Raw genomic sequence first — 21,326 nt, 5'->3', positions numbered from 1 at the left:
TGTATTATTTGTATTCGTTTACCAAAAAACAGCCTTTTGTCTTTTCATCTCTAAAACAAATTTTAATCAACTTAGGCTGATGTTTTTTTATTGACAATCGATCAAAATTAAACCAATTAATAAATATATAGAGCTCAGGATTTCAATACCAGTGAGTTCAATTTCCATGTTTTCACCTTTTTTTTTTTTTAATTAGCGATTTTTGTTTAAGAAATCAATAAATAAAAGAATTTTTCTTCAAAAGAGTTAAATGACATATGATTTTTTTTTAAAAATGTATTAACTGATTAATTTAAAATAAAAAATTAATTATACAAATATCTTTTTTTAAATCCTAAATAAAAAAAAATAAAAATATTAATATGAACTTTTGCCATTTTGTTTGGGTATTCTTCACCTCGCCAGAACTGGCTAGCTGTCTCTGCTTCCCAAAAAATATGGTAAAAGTTTGAAAATATTGTCGTTATTTCATTTATGACTCAAAAATTTAAATTATTTCATAGTCCAAATTATAATTCTTCTTAAAGTTTTTAGTTTGGTTTCAATTCCTAAACTTCATATCATTGTCAACATTTGTAATAACTTAATATTTAGATAAATTATAGGCCTAATCTTTAGAAAAAAAAATGTTTTTCTAACTGCAAGAATCATGGTTCTATAACTATAACTTAGCAATTATATGTACAGTAATAGTAACGTGCTTAACCTTAATTAAAGAAAACTATTCATTTTAAATGTAGCTATATTTGAAATTGTGTATAATTGTGTATTAACACAACATACTTTTGTTTGTTCATTGTTATCATAATAATTATTTATTTTATTTTTTTCACTGGAAATATTTATACTTCAATATTATATTTATAAACATTAAATATTAATACCATGTATTATTTATATATACGTAAATGTAAAAATAAATACAAAAAGTGACATTGAATTGTCTATAGAAATATATTATTATATAATCATTTTGTTTGTCGAAAGCTGAGTTCATTAAAAAAATTGATACATTTTTTAAAAATTTTCTAGTGATTAATAAAGTAATGTAGTAGTATAAATTAAAGTAATTAATTGCTATCATAAAATAACTAAAAATATTAAAAATTAATTATTCCTATGAATTTTCCAGGTTTAGTTACAAAATGAACCAATAAAAATTTTCACGAAATTCTTGCAGAAAAAAAATATAGTTCTGAAAAAATGAATTCTCGAAATAAAACTATTCCATACTCTGATAGATTTTAAAAAGTAAAATATATGTATATTTTATTATTGTCTTTTGTTATTAATAATTAGTATTATTTACTTTTTATATCCTTTCATATATTTTTTTTAATATAATCCTTATTAAATAATATAAATAAATTTAATTATGATTGATGGTATAACAGATAAATTTATGAAATTCAATAATTTTTAAACATGTGTGTTATATATAACAAAATTTAATGGAACTTGTTGCATTGAATCGAATTGAATAAATATATAAAGTGATCCTTTAAATGTCGAGGAATACTCAACGGAGTTGGAGAAGACAAAATCTTTCATACCGGCTATTGCAACACTCCATGCAGAAAAGTAGAAAATTTAAGTTTTGTGTATTTTAAGCATAAAATTTTTAGTTGAATAATAAGTGATAACGAAAAATGATTTTAATCAATTATAAATTGCACCAAACAAAATTTTATTTTAAAAGTACTATGAATTTTGTTCTTGAAACCATTTGAAGGTTGCTTTTGAAATCAGATCTAAGTCCATGTGAACTTTGCCCATCATTAACAGAACATCCTTTATGCAAAGGATTAATTTAATAACTATACAATTTTTTCCTTAACTTTATTTTTAAATCCACATCTTACATCAGATTGAAGGCATTCGCTGGTCGCCTTCAATCTGATTAGTGATGTATTAAAAAATTATAACTATGAGATGAGTAGTACAATAAAGACCTATTACCAAGTATATACTATACCAAAGTATGGTAAACATCAATACCTCCTAACTGTTATTCATTTCATTAGTTAGCTAAGATGTTTCAGAATTTTTTTTTTTACAGGAAAATTACTTATCGTAAAATATATTATTTAAATATGAATAAATTATTTCTGAATAAAAATTATTTTGGGGGATAACAGTATATTTTTTCTCCCACATGTCTCATTATTATAAGTTTGTTAAATATTATCATTAAATATAAATTTTAACCAATTATTGATTATAAATTTAATAATGAATGATAATTAGCAGAAAAAATAGGAAATGAAATAATTTTCCTATAAAAAATATGTTCTAATAACAAAGGCTGTTTACTGTTAGCGAAGAGACCCTGAGCGGTACCTGGTGAATGCATTAAGGACCGCCCTAAGCCGGAGATCGGCCGGCACGGCACGAGCGAACGGAATACATTTAAATGATTTGTCTGCGAATAGCGGCCACAAAAACAGACTGTTTACCAGCTGCCCATTCACTCTCTCAATATATCTTCCTATAAATATTTAAATAGGCAGGAATCATCGGGACGAGATTGCCTGGCGCCGGGCACGCACCACGTACCTGCCTCTCTCATTTTGGTAATTACCTAATACATAGGCAGCTTCGGTTTTAATTATGTAATAAAAAAAATGTTATCTGTGGTCAGGAAGCCATCCTTGTTTTAATGAGTGAATTATAGTTTTTTATCTTTTTAAATCTCGGTGGAAGATTGTGGTACGGCATAATTTTAAGAAGGTGAAAATTTTTATCAGTTAAAAATATCTCTTACATAGAAAATTAAAACAGTATTATATATATTTTTACTTATTTGCGTTTGTAGATAATTTACATAAGAAATTCCGGAACATTTTACATCTTTTACACTGTTCTTTTATATTTTTCTGTTACATAATCGACAGATATATTCATTAAAAAAAATTAATAAATACATTACAATATAATGTACAGTGGTAGTTTATAGATTATAGATTATAGATTTCCCAATATAGCTTTATGGACATTAAATTGTAAGCCCATCAGTTAAGAAATTACATAACTTTGTTACTATATGTTTATTAATGTGGTATTAATAATTATCTTTTAATTTTATTTATTTATTTATTTTGTATTATTCCTTCATTTGATTTATTTGCTGTTTCATTATTATTATCAATATTACTTTCAATTTTCGAATAATTTCTGTATCTTAATTTTTGAACAGCTGCTAATGTAAAAATATGCCACAAAAAACAAAGTATTTTAAATATTACCAAAAATAGGAAGTTGATCGTTAATGGTATTTGAATAGAAAGATATGAGGAAATTTACAGGATACTAAACCATTTGCTAACAATCCTGAAATATTTAATAATAATTCTGACGCCTCCCTTGTATTTATCTTAAGTTTTGTAAAATGTAGAACTGAAGGATAGTTGAGGGTATTAAGCCATGAATTTAGCATACTCGTTTTGGAAGTAGTGGTGGTTCGAATCCGGCCTTGGCAGCTAGATTTTTATTTCGTGACGGATCCTCGGAATAAATCTTGACCTTCTCACTCAGGCTAGAGTAGGATGTTAATCTGTAAGGATATCTCTTTCTTTATAATAGATTTTATAATTAATCGAATAATAATTCAAGCTACCACAATCACGTGTAATAAGTATCAGCACTCAAAGTTTTCATTTATACCATTAATACAGACTAAATAAAAAAGAAGAAGAAGAAAAAATGATAGCAATATTAACAAAATGTTAATTAGAATAACAAGAAATAAATTACAAATATGGTATCAATATTTAAAAAAATCGATATAATAAAAACTGATTAGACCATAACAGAATAATTCATAAATAAGATAAAGAAAATTGTTAAAGTAAAAATAAAAAAAATAGATCTGACAGAAATTTGCACCAACCTGTAGGATTACCAATCTTTCCTGTTCTAAGCTGGTGAACATGATGACGTTTAACCCCAATTAAAAAAGGGGCTATGCATCTCTAGAATCCCTAATGTAATGCATTCACAGTATAGACTAAATAAAACTATTTATTAATTAAGTCTAACAATTCCAACGGAAGGATGGGAGAGAAAAATATTTAATAGAATATAAAAAAATAATTTTTCTTGAAACAATATTTATAGTATTTTCGATACATTAGAACAGTCTTAGTAAATAAATTGAGAGCATTTTGCTAAAAACCGAAAAATTCCTCCCATCTCCTCGGAGCTAACAATGAAAGAACGAACTGTGACGGATATCCTGCCGTGCCAGATTTCGGAAATGCCTTTTGCGTTCCTCAAAGGTCTTAACAAAAGGTAGCGGTCACTGATCGTGTCTTCAGCGGTCTGTTCATTTTGTCTGTCCTGGAAGGCCTCTCAGCCGAAAGATAAAAGATAATGCCTAAGAGAAATTCGGTCCGTTGCAGTAAATGAAGTAAATTTTATTTGATGGGCACGTTTAACGATATATTGGTTTTAGTACATAACAAGAAAAACGTGGTGAATAGCCTGACTGAGAGTTGTATGAAATGGTACAGAAAAAAAGTAACTATTTTTTATCTTTTTTTATTTTTAATGAAACTGTTCCGCTCTCCCTCTTCCTAATTTTTAATTTTATTAATTATGGTACATTGTTAAAAAAATAAAACAATTAAAAACTTAATAAGTCGCTAAAGGATCCTGGATTACCAGCCATTATTTTCAAACAGAACTAACTACATGGTTAATCTACTCCATTTCCTAGCCCACACCATTGATGATTATTTTAAATGTGAAAAAAATTATTATGACTGTAATTATATAATTATTTTTAATCCCTCAATCATATTGATATAACTAATGCAACAATTTAAAGTTCAAATAATATAACATATTTTGTAATTTTGAAAAAAAAATTGGAAATTTCACAAAATGTTCAAGTAAAAATAAAATGATTCTAAACTTATTTTAATAAGATGATTTAAGAATCTTTAATTTAAGAATCAATGATTCCATTATAGAGGACTAATGTGCACCTTTTTTTTTACATTCTGCGATTTATTAGGGAAGCTAAAGAAGTTTGAAATTTATGCTTCAGCTTCCTTCAACTATAAACAAAACAAAAAGTAGTGGTGATATGTTGATAATGATATGTTGATATTTCTGTATTTTATATATATTTTATCGCGCTGTATAAAATTCATGATATACCCGAGAGGATCAACATCTTGTGCCAGCCTGTTATCGTTGAAGAAAGTAATTCTTAAAAACTGGTAAAATGGGGAAAAAAAATATATTTTGAGAAAAGACTTGAATAGATACATTTTTATTTTTTCAATCTTAATATACATTTTCACTTGAAATAAATATTTAAAAATTGATCATTAATCACAATCTTCGAAGAATGTGTTGATGAAGATATTATAACCACATCCCCATTTACAGATATACCGATGACGGTATGATGACTCAGGTAACCGAATACCCTCAGACTTCCCCGAGACTGTATCCCACACCAGGTAATCCCTAATAGCAGCTGAGCTAGGAGGGGAGATTGCCACGTCCAAACATTTAATTGTATGGTTCTTAGTTATAATTCCCGTCCATTTCCACATTATTTTATTTACTAATATGTTCCATTAGATTTGTAAATAACGTAACGGCTGACGGGATTCAGTGCCCCCAAGAGGCTAAACGCAGTCTACGATTACTCAATATGAATGCTCAAGGATTATTTGGTCAATTAGCTATAATGATGTGTTTACAATATCAAGACTTGTTTTTATAGCTATACAATGTCCTTGATTAGAAAAATATTTAAGGATAATCTCAAAAGCAGTGCCTCACAATGATTTCATTAAATGAAAATTTAAGAAAAAAAAAGAAAGTTGAGATTAATAATAACAATAAGTTGTGTTTTAAATTAATTATCTATTCTGAAACATGAAATTATCTTATATTAGAAAATATTATTATATAATATTTTAGTCAGCTAAGAAATAGGATAAATTAAGATTTAAAAAAAATAAAATAAGAACGATTTATCACTGCAGTTAATATAACAAGGTCGAGGTTATAGAATTGAAGAGAACCAATTTACTAGAACTAAGGAACATAGATTAATTAAACTCACAAATACACTATCGCACCATTTTTAGTAACATAAATATAAAAAAAGTTTTAATTAATAAAAAAAACGGACTAAAAATAAAATGAACACTAAAGTTGCTATACAATTGGAAATAAAAATTAAATATAGAAAGTAATAATTTTTATTACAAAACATAATTCTATATTTAAATTTAACATAATGTAAAAAAAAAAAAAAATGTTAATTAAAAATCTTGATAAAAAAAAAATTTAATTGTTTTTTACTTCTCGCTCTGAGTGAATTTATTCACAATTTTTCCAAGATTAACCTTCGAATCTTTATGATTGCTATCATACATCCAATCATTGGAAATACGTGTTTTCTCATAATATAAATAAAGTATACATTGTATAGATTCGGAAGAAGTAAAGACCTACTGAACTAAGTGTTCTTGTGACACCATAAAAATTTTAAGTTGATGAGCTTAACTTGAGAGTTTAAGTTGATGAATGAAAAACTTAAAAAATAAATAAATATCAAATTAGCAGTATTTTTCTGGCTAAAAAAATCCATTTTTGTAATCTTTGAAAATTAATTAGGATTGAAGGTTTTTTTTTTTTATGTGATATAAATATGGACTGCTTCTATTTTGTTTGCCTAGTTTACTTCGTACACTAAGTTACTTATAACGTTTTTCAGACCTTTCAGCTTATGTATTTTTTTTTTTTTAATGAAGAATACAATTGTGAAAAACGTTTACATTTTTTTTTTAATTGGTTGTATATTTTTGAAATAAGAACACACAAAATCCTTGGTCGAAATCGGTTACAACCCCACTGTTTTCTCTCCTAGTAGAGGTATAACTTGTGAATTTAAAAAATCATTTATTGTCAGTTGGGGATCTTAAGTTCAAAATATTACACTTTTTCTTGAAACTATACAATCACAAACATGTCAAACGAAATTATTTGTATGAAGCTAATGTTGAAAGTTTATATAAGCATTAATAGGAGTATCACATCATATTATGATAGATTGATTGGAACTATTTAATTTTGATTGGGTGATTGATAATCCATACAATGTTTCATGTAATATAAATAACTAGATTTATGTTTAGCTCTATTACTAGCGTTAATAAATGCAGAATATAATGGTCCTGCCAGACTAGTTAGTATTCAGGCGGGAGCTGATGAAGACAGCCTGCAGTGTCCGAAACGTCGTGACGAAACTGACCGACACCGCTGGCCCACTGACCCTCCACACACTTACTGTTGTGTAAGTTTCCGTACCGAAAGTTCTCAATGGGTTTTTGTATATCTAAGCTATGTATGTGTACGCATTAAACATATTTTAGAACAGAATTACTTTCTGTCGAAAAATACCTATATTTCAGTCAAAACATTGTTTTCGTTTTGTTATATAAATATTAGTTAAATGTAAAAATAAGCTATCAACTGTCTTTATAAAAAAAAAAAAAATACTTATCAATCAATTAGGACATAACTGAATTTTCAATTCACTACAATAGTAAAAAATTAATTATGAAAACAAATATAAAACGATACTACAACGACTTTGTTCTCTCAACCATCTTCTTGTGAGTAGTTCTTTAGGATTTGACTCACAGAGGTAGCACGTGTTTGCTATTAATTGAATCCGTTAAAAGCTTACTAATAGATTTAATGTATAAAGTAATTGCATGTTAACAGATTTACTTGAAATATAATTACATAGAAATATGTAAATATTATAATTAATATTTTTAGAATAAAAGATCGTCACGGATTACATCATTTATCAGTTATTATCTGTAGTGTGTTCCCGGATAATCTTTTTATTTTTCTAACACGCGACTATATTCAATCCAATGCCTTTTATTTTCCTTCAATTATTACGCAAACCGACGATTATATACCGAATCTGAAGCTGGTGGTCTTGGAAATAATCGAAGGAATTAATCGCAAATAATCGATATCGGCTGCTGGAAAGATATTATATAATACCGAGATAGTTGTCATGATTTGAAATAATTGCAGGTATATCTCAGATTAGACGTAATGGAGGAGATTATTTTTCTGATGCCAAGAGCTGCTATCGTACATTTCCTATAAAATTCTAAGAATATTTTTCCCTTATTTTTTTCTTCGTTGACGTTGTGGGTATTTGTTCAAATTATTGATGGGATAACGTCATGTGTTAATAAATAAATGTGTAATATGTTTATATATAACACAAATAAGATTCAGGGCATAATTCGAATTCAGTGTAATTCTAAAACGCGAGAGTTGCTTCATAAAGATCTTTTGGGTGATCCTCTGATAATGTTTAAGTTAAATTTAAAATATTGGGATATAATGGCTTACAAGCATCAATATATATTCATATTGGCTATAATCTTGGAAAAGATTTCTTCCTGATAGAAATTTTGAATGATTGCAATTTTTTTACTACTGATCAACTAACCATGAGTACTTTAATTCTCAATGTCATTGCTGCTTCAGGAATTTTGACTTTAAAACATTTGAACTTTATTTAGGAACAGTCAATACTGTATTCTGGTCTTAACTGAAACCTTACAAAATTATTTTAACTATTTTTTTATCATGTTAGAAAATTTTGTGAGATATTTCAAAATATAACCCCCCCCTTTAAAAATTTAAAATTTAAACGTGACGGCATTATTTTTATTTTTATTCCTTTTGCACAAGTCGTCCAGAAACGAAAAATTACAGGTATGTTTTGAACTTCCGTATCATTCCCGTGATTTCATATATAGTCTTTATTTTTTTTTAAAATCCTTCTACCTTTATTCTGGTTGTTTACATCATTGACATGTCTTCTTTACGGTCTCAATAATGAGAACTAAAATTTCAGTTAATCGATTTTGTGTCAACATTTTCCTTGATAATGGTTTAAGCTAAGAGTTAACCTAAAAAGATGATATGTTCATATTCATATTTTGACGGTGATGATTCTTTATTTAAATTGGGAAATAAAAATTTCCCGTTATTTGAGAATCATAGTTATAACGGATCTTAGTTACTTGAATAATTACCGGAATAATCGGTCAGCGAAAAGATTGTTAAAGAAATCCTCGACGATTACTCATCAACGAAAAAATCTACATAGCCTCAGGACTTCTTCGACGAAGTACTTCTTCGGAAGTATCCGTTACTTAGAACAGCGTTCCAACACAAGGAAAAGAATTAGAGGTTTTCTAAAACTATATTTCGTCAAGGATGCATTCAATTTTTACAATGCTAAATTAATATTGACTGATAAAATTTTAATATAAGTCTATAATAAATAAATAAATAATTTATTTATTTAAAAACTATTGTATGTTACCTGTAGAAATCCTATGTGATAGGGGTTCTACAGGACCCATTGACAATTATTTGTTTATATCAAATTATATGTTCAATATAACGTATTTATTACTGTACTTTACTCATTTATTTATTTATATTGATAAAAAGATTACACAATATAAAAAATTGAATAAAAAAGTGTTAATTTAAGAGATCAATATTTAAGACAAACTAATATGGCTATGGATTTCTCATACCGGCATATTGTGCTGAGAATAATTACTGAATAAATTATATTTAATACTTTGATATATTTAAATAAATCTAAAAAATCATTTAATACAATTTTCATAAGATCCATAGGTTCGTAACGTAAAACTTTCATCCACTCATTTCTCAAATTATTGATTTATATACAACTCAAGACAAATAACAAATAAATTGAATTTATCATTAATTTAAGATTCTTTATTTTGTAAAAATGTATATTAGCTACTGTTCTATCGAGCTATTACTATTATGCAGTTAATTAATGACATTATTGAATTAAATTTGGAAGATTTAAGATTTTCCAAAGAACATTAGGGCTTATTTCACTACTTTTACTACCGATAATACAGTAAGTTTTGTTTTCGCAACATCTTCCTAAAGAAGCAGAGGCAAAATTGTGATTTTATTCTTTTCGTGATAAATAAATACAATTATATCAAAAGCACTTTAGTATATAGTGCTGAATATTTTTCATTTACCTTTACTTTTATGGGTCATTAAAACATTGATAGTTCATCATTAAAATGAACTTAAAAACTTTTGAGGAATAATCTTAGGAAGCAATTATCAAACGTGTTTCCAATACTTACTGAATAAAATAAGAATTGTTCTTGAACAACTCCTGCAGTTTCTCTTTATGTATCTAAATTATTTGAAATTCTTGATGTTTGATCAAAATTGAACACCCGTAGTAAGTCCCGTTATTTCTTTTCCTGAAATATTAGCATATTTTAGTCATTAAATTTAACTTTGATAGAACAATAAATTTATTTAATATAAAGAATCGTTTATTAAAAAAAACATGGAGATTAATTTAATCGACATTTTCAAGGTCACTTCCCTATATTTTATGCGCATGAGAAGATCTAAGTTTGGAATTCAGTTGAACCGATGACATATCAACGTTGAGGTGTGAACTGTCAGTTGTCAAACAGAAGAGCAATATAATGGCTATAACGACCTGTATATTAACATCTATTGTACTGTCAGGTATAGTAGCCAATTAGCAGGAACCTCAGCCAGGTAGCCTCTTGTGCGACCTGCCTGCTCTATTCCCGCCACTTATCCAACGGTATGATATTCCATTATATAGTATAATATGATCCAATAAACCTCTTCCTATATGATCTTCGGGATATGGTGAAATTTTTTGTAAAGATATCGATTCACCTATCAAAATATTTCAAGATTTTTACAACTTATAATATTCTTTTAAAATTGATGTCAGACTGTGCATAAGTGCTCTATAATAAAAAGTCAATTTGTAATTATGTTATTTTGACATTTTAAGTTTAAAAAAAAAAAAAAAATTAATTGTTCAAACAATTCAATAATCCACTTAGAATCCCAAAACCAGTCAAATTCATTTTAATTTTTTTTATTATTAACTGTTTTGGTACTAGATTACTTTGTGTTCAAAGATTTTTAAGGAATCAGTAAGGAGTTAGTTGATTAATTTCGACAAGGAGTTTGTAATTAAATGTCTATTTCGGGCGACATTAGCAACAGATGGAATATTTAGGTCTTTGCGCATAATTTTATAAATGACACATTAAGGAGCATTGGAGATTTAAAATAAAATAAAAAAATGAATGAAATAAGTTTTGTAAAAAAAAAAAAAAAAATTATACGAATGTACAAGTTTAAATTTATAAAACAAAGATAAAATAAATTCATAAGTAGTATAGAGTAAACCTGTACACAAGCACATATATCCATACGTAATATACAACATATCACATAAATATCACGCAGTATATAATAAAATAATTCAATGAAACTAAAGATGTATGAAAACAGAAGAGCATCTAAAGATATAATAAAACTAAATAATATAAGGATATAATTAAAATAAAGATCTTTTAAGTATAACCTTTTAAGTATAAACATTCATCGAGGTGGCTAATTGACCACGAGGCAGACCTAGATGGAGCTATATGGATCATATCCAACGACTAGGTATGGAAACAGGAAAAATCTGGCTCAAATAAAGATGCGGGTCAGAGACCGAGATGTGTGGACCAAGTGGTTAGAGGCTCCTCCACGCTGAAAAGAACTTAAGGAGGATGAGAAAGAAGAAGAGGTCAGCAAATTGGAGATAAGAAAATTCACAGGCAATCAAGAATAATTAATATTCATTAAAGTAAGGAAGCACCCAGTCAAAAATTTCTATTATAATTTCCTTTGTGATTGGTGTTTTTATTTGTTGTTCTTGTGGACTACTGAACTAATATAGTACCGCATAGTTTGACGAACGTTGCCCAAATCTGTTGTTACATAGTTCGATAAATTTTATTCTTTTCTAATGAATAAATATTTTCTTTTCTAAATAAATCATTATTTATAAATGTAAGAATGATTTTGTAAGTAAAAGTTACTGCACGGATGAGCATATTTTCACATTTTTCTGCATAAATTTAAATTTTAACAAAAAAAAATTTTAATCCACTATTATTGAGTTAGTTCTGAATATAGGGAATCAAATCATAAATAAAAAAAATATGATGAACCAAACTTATATATAATTTCTTTATTAAAAAAAAAATTTATTATAGAATCAACTGACAATGAATTAACATGATGTTCTGAATATCGAGGCAACAATTAAAAGGTATAATTGCTTTTTGCTAATGGGTTTTGAGCGTCTTAGTGTCATAAATTATTAATTCAAACGGACTTTCATATAAATAATAAATAAATTGAATTTATCTTTAATTTGTTTTATTATTTTGTGAAAATTTATAGTAGATACTGGTATATCCAGCAAATATTATCCTCCAGCTAATTAGTATTTTAACTGAATTATAATAACTTATTATTAAAGATTTAAGATTTTCTAAGACTTCAGGGATTATTTCACTTCTTATACTACCATGGTATATAAAGTAAGTGTAGTACGGTCCAAAGTTTTCAGAAGTTATTGACAAATCGTTTTTATCATTATATGGGGAAAAAATCATTGAATTAAATTGCGTTCAAATTCATATGATTGTGACATAACACTTTTATCCACTCATATCTTACATTATTAATTCACACTAACTATATAAATGATTATTTATGAGCATATTTCGCTAATATTATTTGTTTTGTTTTTTCTGCCAAAGGTATACATTTTGTAAACACCTGTTACCTTACTTTTCGGCCAAGAGGGTAGTAATATGAGAGACAATGCAAAGAGACAGGTGAAGGAAATAGATACAGCGGGCCCCATCGAGAGGCAGGTATGTTTGTTTTAATTATCGCTATATAATGACGAGTATATATTTATAATGTATGTATAATTAATTGTAGCTAACGGTGGCTATAGTGAGGCACCAGCTGGCGTCCTTCGGCTAGTTGACCGCTGAATACTTTGGCTTTTTTATTTCCCTTTTTGTTTTCTTTCTTTTTTTTTTTGGTTGTTTCTTGGACCGGTAGTCGTCTTTTTGGCCTCCTCGGGGGCAGACCCGACAAAGACCCCCTCCCGGAATTCAAATCCGTCAGTCTTTTTTTATCTCCGTCTCTTTGCCTCAGTCCCTCGGGCTCTCTTCCACTGCCTTTTATATCTGCCACGGGATTTATACAGAAATTTTACACTGAATATTGATGCGCTGATCTGGGTTTCGGACATTTCCTTTCAACCTTCTAGTTCACTTTATTTTTTATGTTCATGGTATAAAATATAGTATGATTTAATTTTATGGTCATAAAATATTTATTAAGGATTGATCATAATATAAATTTATTTATATTTGGAACAATTAACATCAACAATTGACGAAATGTTAACAGCTAAGGTAATTTGAAAGCGTTAAGGCTTTCTTTTAAAATCTTTAAAATTTTTCTTTATTTACATACCATTAATTAATTAATCACCATTTTTAATGAATCTATATTCTATTGCGAGCTTAATATTTATTTTATTCGAAATTTCATTAATGAGAAAATTAATTAATTTTAATCTTGTGTTAATTTAAAAAAATTATTGAGGGATGCAGAGTAACGTAAAACATGTGAGCTTCAATAAAATCCGAAAGTCATTTATTTTCGAGACAAATGCTGCAAAAACTATTTTGGATTTTTTTAAAAATAGATATGTTATTTATAAATAAAAATAAATTCTAATAATAAATGAATAAAGTTGTTCCAAAAGTATTCATAATATCCCTGTAGAAGTTTTAATTTCTTTTTTTTTTATCATGCATTCCTACTTCTGGGTATAATATTTTTCAAACCTAAAAATAATTACACGATTGTTTTCTGAATTGATTTATGTAGAAAAAAAATTTGACAGATTTAAAAAAAAAAATTAATCGAGAAAAATACGAACATAAGTTTTATATAATATTTAAAAACTCAAATAAAAATGTTAATTGAAATATTTTTTCATATAAAATCTGATCCTAGGAAATGAGGAAAAGGAATATTGGGATAAGATTTAAATTAATAAAAAAAAGGAATAATTTTTTTTAAAATGATATATAAGAAAAATTCATTATAAAAGTACTGCATTCATACATATTTTCTGAGAAAAATATCATACTTTTTAGAATATATCCAAATTCGAAACTAAGACAATAGAAAATAGTGTGTTAATCATAACAAAAATACATACCCCAAAAAATGATTACTTTTACTGAATTTTGACCTGTTTTGAAGTGAATTTCGCTCAAACTATTGCCAATTTTTTTTTTTTTTTTTTTTAGAATTCTGATGGCAGGTTTGTTATTTCTTGCCTTTGTTAATTAGATGTTATATATATTTAAATTTTTGGTATCAGGCTATGATTAACTGATTAAGAGGCTTGCATTTGATTTAGAACCTTACTGTAATTATTTTTATCACTCACTTTTTTTTCATGATAATAAAAAAAATAAATTAACATAGATTCTTTCATTGAATATTTTATTGATTTGATACCAATATTTATCGCATGACCAATTTGAAAGTTGACAACACCAGGATATGGTTAATTGCAATTTGTATGTAACCTGTTAACTTCATAAAAATCTTTCTCAAAATCTAAGGCTGTATAGGAACAAAAAAATCTATTCCGTTCGATTACCGATAAACAAAGCTTGGAGTACTTCTAAGAAGAACAGACAGAGCAATATCCATTCTCCTCGATAACGACCATCGGAAATCTTTTCAGAAAAGTGCTATAAACTTTCTTCTCCTTGTTCTTAGACTGCCAAAATGGTTTCGCAGAACAGCTATGAACCGACAGCTTTTTTTTTTCCTCCTCAGCATCATCACCAACTCTTCGGCATGCCCACCCTCCGACGACGGATATCTGGCAGAAGAAGAGACGAGGGTGTTTATCCCAGCAGACCCTGGTGTATCGATCTGGCTTCCGTGGGACGTGCCTGGACTGCTGAAGCCGCCTCCAATCAACAGGGAGACTTTCTCCGGCCAGGATCAATCCCAGTTCGGTCTCGGGGCACGCAGCGTCGCCACGGGTACCCGGAATCCGTTCTGGTGAAGACGAAGAGGGTGACTTGTTAATAATTTTTCACCCTCCATGGTGGAGGAATAGGAGTTCCGTAATGCAATTGCTCTATCAGAAAATCCAGAATCACATCCACAGAAAGGAAATCGAATTAATCGAAGTACATCATGATCATTAAAGACTATTATAAGGACTAATTTTCCCATTTACTTCAATTTTTGTTTTTGTTTTTGAACTGTTTAACACTTCTTTGACTAAAACTAAATTTTAATTTGTTTACTTTTTTAACCAATTGATGCCTATTATAAATTATCTTGATCCCTAATATCAAACATAAGATCAATGCATATTAAATAACAATATATAATTTTTAAATTTCTTATCTTATCTGAACGTCAACAATTTAAATAAAATCACAATAGTTCTTAATTCATATCTTTTTTCTAACTGGACGTTTCAGGCATACTGTCACACCGTTCTATAATGAGTCCCCTATTCCTATGCCCATAAATAGGGGGACGGATTATTCTCGATTTTTTAAAAATATCTCCTAACTAGTAAATCACTATTGAAAATATTGTTATATTTTTGAAAAGTGAAATGAAAGTTCTGATCAATATATATATATTTCCAAGTTAGATTATTAGGTTACTTTGATTAAACCTCAGTTTTTTTCACGGTTAGGGTTTATTATTATTATTGGATTGATAAAGAGAAAAAAAACATATGCCTCACTAAGAAAAAACTCGAAATTCAAAGGCTAAACTAATTTTAGTGATAATTTAACTTAAAGAAAAATCTGAGCGCTGTATCACCCATTTTAAACTCGTCCCGCTCGCATAGTCTATGACCAACCCTTTGTTATTAAAAAAAAGAAGAAATTGCAAAGAATATCATGCCACTGATTGAGAAATAAAGTAATGCTAAAAAGAAACGCAGAAATAGAAAAAATCAATACGTTATCGATTGTTTCAGTAAAAACTTCAGAATTTTAGTTGATTTAATACCCTCTAGTTTGTTGAAAAAGCGATTTTTTATATCCCAGATATTAAACGAAAACCTAAATCTCGGCAAACCTCAGAGATGTATCAATTATTATTTCCGTTCCAAAGAATTTCAAGACTGAAGAGTTGAATGACGTATCTTTTCGATATGTTTCTAGATGGAATATCTGTGAATGGATTTTCTGAGTCGCTCGACAGATTTTATTTTGATTAGCTCATAGAAAATATTACTTTAATAATTAAGACAGAAAATATATTACTTATCAATTTAAAAGATAAAATTAAAATTTAGTAATGAAATAATTAGTCCATACGTTTTATTAAATATGCTGAAGGTCTTTATCTTCAGCTGGCTGAATTCTTCTCTGTAAAAAGCTAATAAGGAAAATGCAAATGATGAAGGGAGAGTGGTCGGACTGAGGAGGTACAGGTACCAAGGGAACTATCAAAGGATCGTTAAAGAGGCGAAGGAGCTGAGGTGGATTGATGGTCGCTCAGTCAAAGGTGAGCTTGCTGAGAGAGAGTAGCTTCTACCTTCAAATGATTTATATTCAATTAATCCACAACTCGCTTGCAAAACAAATATTCAAGGAGTCTTCGTCATCAGGATCTGTTCCAGTTGCGTAATTAGAAGATCGGGGTAAAAGGAATTATAATATAAAGTTGATACTCCATGCTGGAAAGATATGATTTTATAAAAAAAAAAAAATAGATCGGATACATAAACAATACAATGTAATTCAAAACCTGCCCAGTTTCAGTCACTAATTAAGTAATTCAACTGTTTTTGAAAAGGATTACTTTACCTCCCGACAATATCCTATCAAAATGTTCATAATCGTTGATATATGAGTAAAAATAAATTACTTATTTTATTTTATTATTATTTGTTTCATTTATCAAAAATTAGTCCAAAAAACTTACATATTTGCAAATTTGTAATCATGTCTGCCCTTTTTTAATATTTTTTTTATAATCTAAATTAACCAATATTAGAGATTTTGGACTGTTTTAATAGGAAATCGCTATTCACTTTGTTAAAATTCTATTTTATTTATTAAATTATACCTATGATAATGAAATATGGAAGCAATTTTCATAAATCCTATAATTATTTTAAGAAATCCTAAAATTCTTTCAATACATATATATTAATGCAATTATAAATAATTTTATTCTCTGTTCTCTTTATGTTGCTTTTTATTTTTATTAATAAATATTTCATAATAATAAGAGTAATTAATAATTGTAATTTGGTAATAATAATGTAATTCACATTAAAACATTTTTATTGCAACGGATTCATACAGTATTGTTTTAGCGAAATAGAACTCATCTCTTAAATTAGGATGAAAAATGATAATAATAACAAATATTGGAAGAATTAAATCAAAAGGAATCACATTTACTAATTGTATATATTTTTTAATAAAGTTATAAATATATATATAAAAAAAAATGGAATGAAGAAAATGAAAAGATGAAACTTTAATACAATTTCATTTTAATATACTTTTGTTATGTACATTTTACTTCTTCGAAATTCAAATTTTTTGACAACTGAATTTAAAAAAAAATTGCTGGGCTCTGGACAAAAAAAAAAAATCCTTTCGAAGTTTTTGATTAAAAATGAAAATGACTATATTTTTTTATTAAGGTTAGTTGATTTATTTTAGGGATGAAAAACATTTAAAACGAGTTTTATACAAAAATAATTTACAGATTGAAAATAGAAAGGTTCACTTTAATTTCAGATTAATCGGGTTTGAGTTTTAGCTTTTTTTGAATTATTTTTTAGAATTGTCTTTGGATAAATTCAGAGAAAATGTTATGAAAGGGCTTACTGAAATTAAAAATGCCTTGAAAATATTTTGGACTACATTACTCGATGTTTTTATTTCTCATAATGATTATCACTAAACCTCTATTGTTAGCAAACGAGAATAAATGAATGCTTAATAGAGATCGTTCAAAGGACGCATTCGAAAGTAATATGAATTGTTTCAAAATATCACTCTTTTGGGATTAAGTAAAGTTAGGTTTTAAAAAATAGATAAGAAAAAATAATAAACTTGAAATGGTATAGCTACGATCTTGACGTAATTCCCTAATAAAATTTTTAATTTTCAATGCTTTTGTTTTGATCCTAAAAAAACAAAATATTACCCAGTTCGCAATTACCCTGTAACGACCTCGTTCCAATGGGAACGATGTTCCTGTTCCTAGTTGCCAGTTACTACGACCCTCCTACGGGAGACATGGGGACAGATACCGCCCACTGGCAGTGCTCAGTAATTGTATATTGTTCCCTATCTTATTATAGGTTTGGCCTGGCGGACAATAAGTCTTTGGGCGTAGTCTCCCTCCCAATAAGGTACTGCAGAGGGGAGGAAATTGCCATTATATGCTTTATTATTATTATAGACAGTCCTGAAGACGGGGATCCTGGCATATTAATGATGAAATATTAAATAAATTAATGATGGATTGGTACTGAAGTCGGAAATATAGTATGACTTTTAGACTTACAAATTATTTTTATTAGTGGGAAGGGAGTTCTGCAGTTCATCCAAAGATTCTGGTTCAACTAATTTACTATACGGGTGTAAGTAAAAAAATAGTAAAAACTTTAATGTGGTATTGTTTAAATATTACCACTCCCAAATATTATATAAATCGAGCATTGTGCGGTTGTTATAAAAAATTATGATAATTTATTATTTTTCTTATGACTTCAACATAGTAAAAAAAATTAAAAATTTTTATTTATATTATTCCTAAGTAGGTTTTTGTGAAATGTCCTTCTTTATAAAGTCCATAATCCTTTATTAACGTTTCGGAATGAACCATCTTACCAGTAGTCACATAGTTCTTTTGGCTTATGTTATCCATATTAGAATACATTGAATTAAATGTTTCATAATGTAAACTACTTGGATACTTATTTGGATATTTCCACTATCACACTGGACTTTTTTACCTCTTCTCTTTGTGGGATAAAACGACTTTTCACAAATGCTTACCTAGTATAAAACAATAAACCTTCTTATAAAAAAACATTATAAATGCATGTCATGATGAATTGGGTATTCATCTAATGCTACGGGATACTCAGCATGGTTTAGGATCTTATAAAATGTACTTATGTCTATATAAAAATAATAATAAACAAAAATTATAATTTTGTACTTATATTTCATTCTTTAAAATCCCTAAATATGAATTTTCAATGAAACAAAAAATAAATACAAATTCTGGGATTTGATTCCCTCCCTCCTTAGAACATATATCCGAAGATTCATAACTCCTATTTTTTCAAGAATTCTATGCTACTCCCCCTGGATGTTTAATTTCTGCTTTTCCAACCAATAAGGGCTATTATAGTCATCCCTTTTGAAATGAAGACCTCTTTTGCTTCCATACTGTGATAATGAATTGCTTCTGTCCTCATCTGCATAATGAGTTCCATCCTCGTTTTTAATATCGTGTTACCTGAAGGAATAGGTACAAATGGTTAGATATTTTATTGTCATGACATGATGTTTCGAGATATAATAAAATTAAAAATATTGAATAAAGTAATAATTATGCCGAATGAAATGACATTGTTAATAGACTAACGGTTTATTTCATATTTTCTCCCTTTAACTTTTCATTATTGTTTAAATTATTCTATGTTTTTTTTCCACTATCTTCGCACAGTAATTGAAACTGTTCTGAAACCGTTCACATCTTAAGCGACTAATTACAAGTAGTATCTTCCAGTCGTATAGCATGGAGGTCAGTAGATTCTGGTGCCATCAAAATCGTCGGTATTTCCAAGAGTCGGGATAGATCCGGAACATCACAGAGAAACGGTCTATGACATTTCAGTGAGAATTTCATTACTGCTGGGTTGATTAAAAGGGTAATTTTCAGAGGAATTTCCACATTCTTGCTGATACATCGCAAGAAAGCATATCGGTCCCTATCCTTTTCCCATCTACTCTGTTCGAGGAACCGAGAAAATGTGGCATACAATATATTTGACTGATTTCAACTAGTTAAGACCGGGGAAACACGTCACATTATACACGTCAGGTAATCCTAAACTGATAGTTTATATATCTGTGCAGGCATGAGAACACACATGCTACGGTAATGTCTTACGTGTAAATTAGGTTGAACCAACCAAGACGGAATCAAAAATACTAAGTATAAATAGACAAAACACAAAACAGACGGACTTTCTGCTAGAAGAACGGTTATGTTTTGGAAAAACCAAAACAAACCCACATTTATCTTTCCCAATATTCTACCGAATTTTATCGTTTAATTTTTTTTTTTTCATTATGGGGTATAAATAGGCAAGTAATAAAGTTGTGAAACGTCGCCTAAATATAGTTGGCATATTGAATAATCCTCAAGATCCAAACGAAAACAAAAACACACAAATAAATCACCTAATTTTAATTTGCTGCTAATGGAGTATGTTGAGACCTTAAGTGTGTTTTGAGTTTATAATTTTTTTATATATATATATATAAAAAAAGATTATAACCTACAAATATAAAACGACTATTGATGATTTTTCAAGTTTTCAACTTAGGTGTAAAAGCACACATTTGTGAGTTATTATTTCTACTTATTTTAGTGCTGTCTATGTATTTGTTCCTTATTAATCGATTTTAAATTTTCATATAACTAATTGCCTCCCGAATCTCTAATTAACGTAATGATTTTATTATGTACATTCTAATTTATAGAAAAAATTAACACATAGAATATTTTAAAATGCATTAGAAGTATAAAAACGCGATTCGTTGGCCACCCCATTTGTAACCCCAAGTAAGCCACAATAGAACTCGATAACAATAAACCTAAATGTAATCTAAAGGTCAATTGAATGAAACTTTCTAACAGTCATTAAACCACCTTACACTTTGTGCATACGAAATGACAGGTTATTGAAAATCAAAATCCTGACCCTAGACATACTTTCAGCTTTAAATAACATAATTTGGAGTTCTACCAACGGGTAGATTCTCCTTGTGTTTGTATTATGGCATTGTAATATAACTCATATCACATTTACTTATTTTATATATTTAATACAGTTGTAAATATCAATAAATAAATTACATTTAAAAAAACATAATTAGAACTGAACATGCGTTGAATATATTTGTTAATTAGAGTTTAACTATCTTGTTATTTTTTTTAAATTTAGAAAGTTGAGTTATATTACAGCTCTAGCCAGAGTAGAATTATTCTTGTAAATATAA

The 21,326-nt window shown here is 28.1% G+C and overlaps 1 protein-coding gene across 2 annotated transcripts in view; it reads right to left on the bottom strand.

Annotated features, from left to right (window-relative positions):
- Positions 1 to 21,326, bottom strand: part of vvl (ventral veins lacking) — a 266,778-nt gene that overhangs the window by 25,772 nt on the left and 219,680 nt on the right. The window contains exon 3 of one of the 2 annotated variants that reach the window (XM_067044677.1): positions 10,218 to 10,340. The exons of the other annotated variant lie outside the window; for it this stretch is intronic. The gene's annotated coding sequence lies outside the window, so the exon portion shown is untranslated. The remainder of the gene's footprint in view (positions 1 to 10,217; positions 10,341 to 21,326) is intronic. 2 annotated transcript variants of the gene reach the window in all.

Source organism: Halyomorpha halys, unplaced genomic scaffold (assembly GCF_000696795.3).
Source record: "Halyomorpha halys isolate HHAL.00 unplaced genomic scaffold, Hhal_1.1 Scaffold310.1, whole genome shotgun sequence".
Taxonomy (NCBI): Eukaryota; Metazoa; Arthropoda; class Insecta; order Hemiptera; family Pentatomidae; genus Halyomorpha; species Halyomorpha halys.
This window is presented reverse-complemented; position numbering and strand designations above follow the sequence as displayed.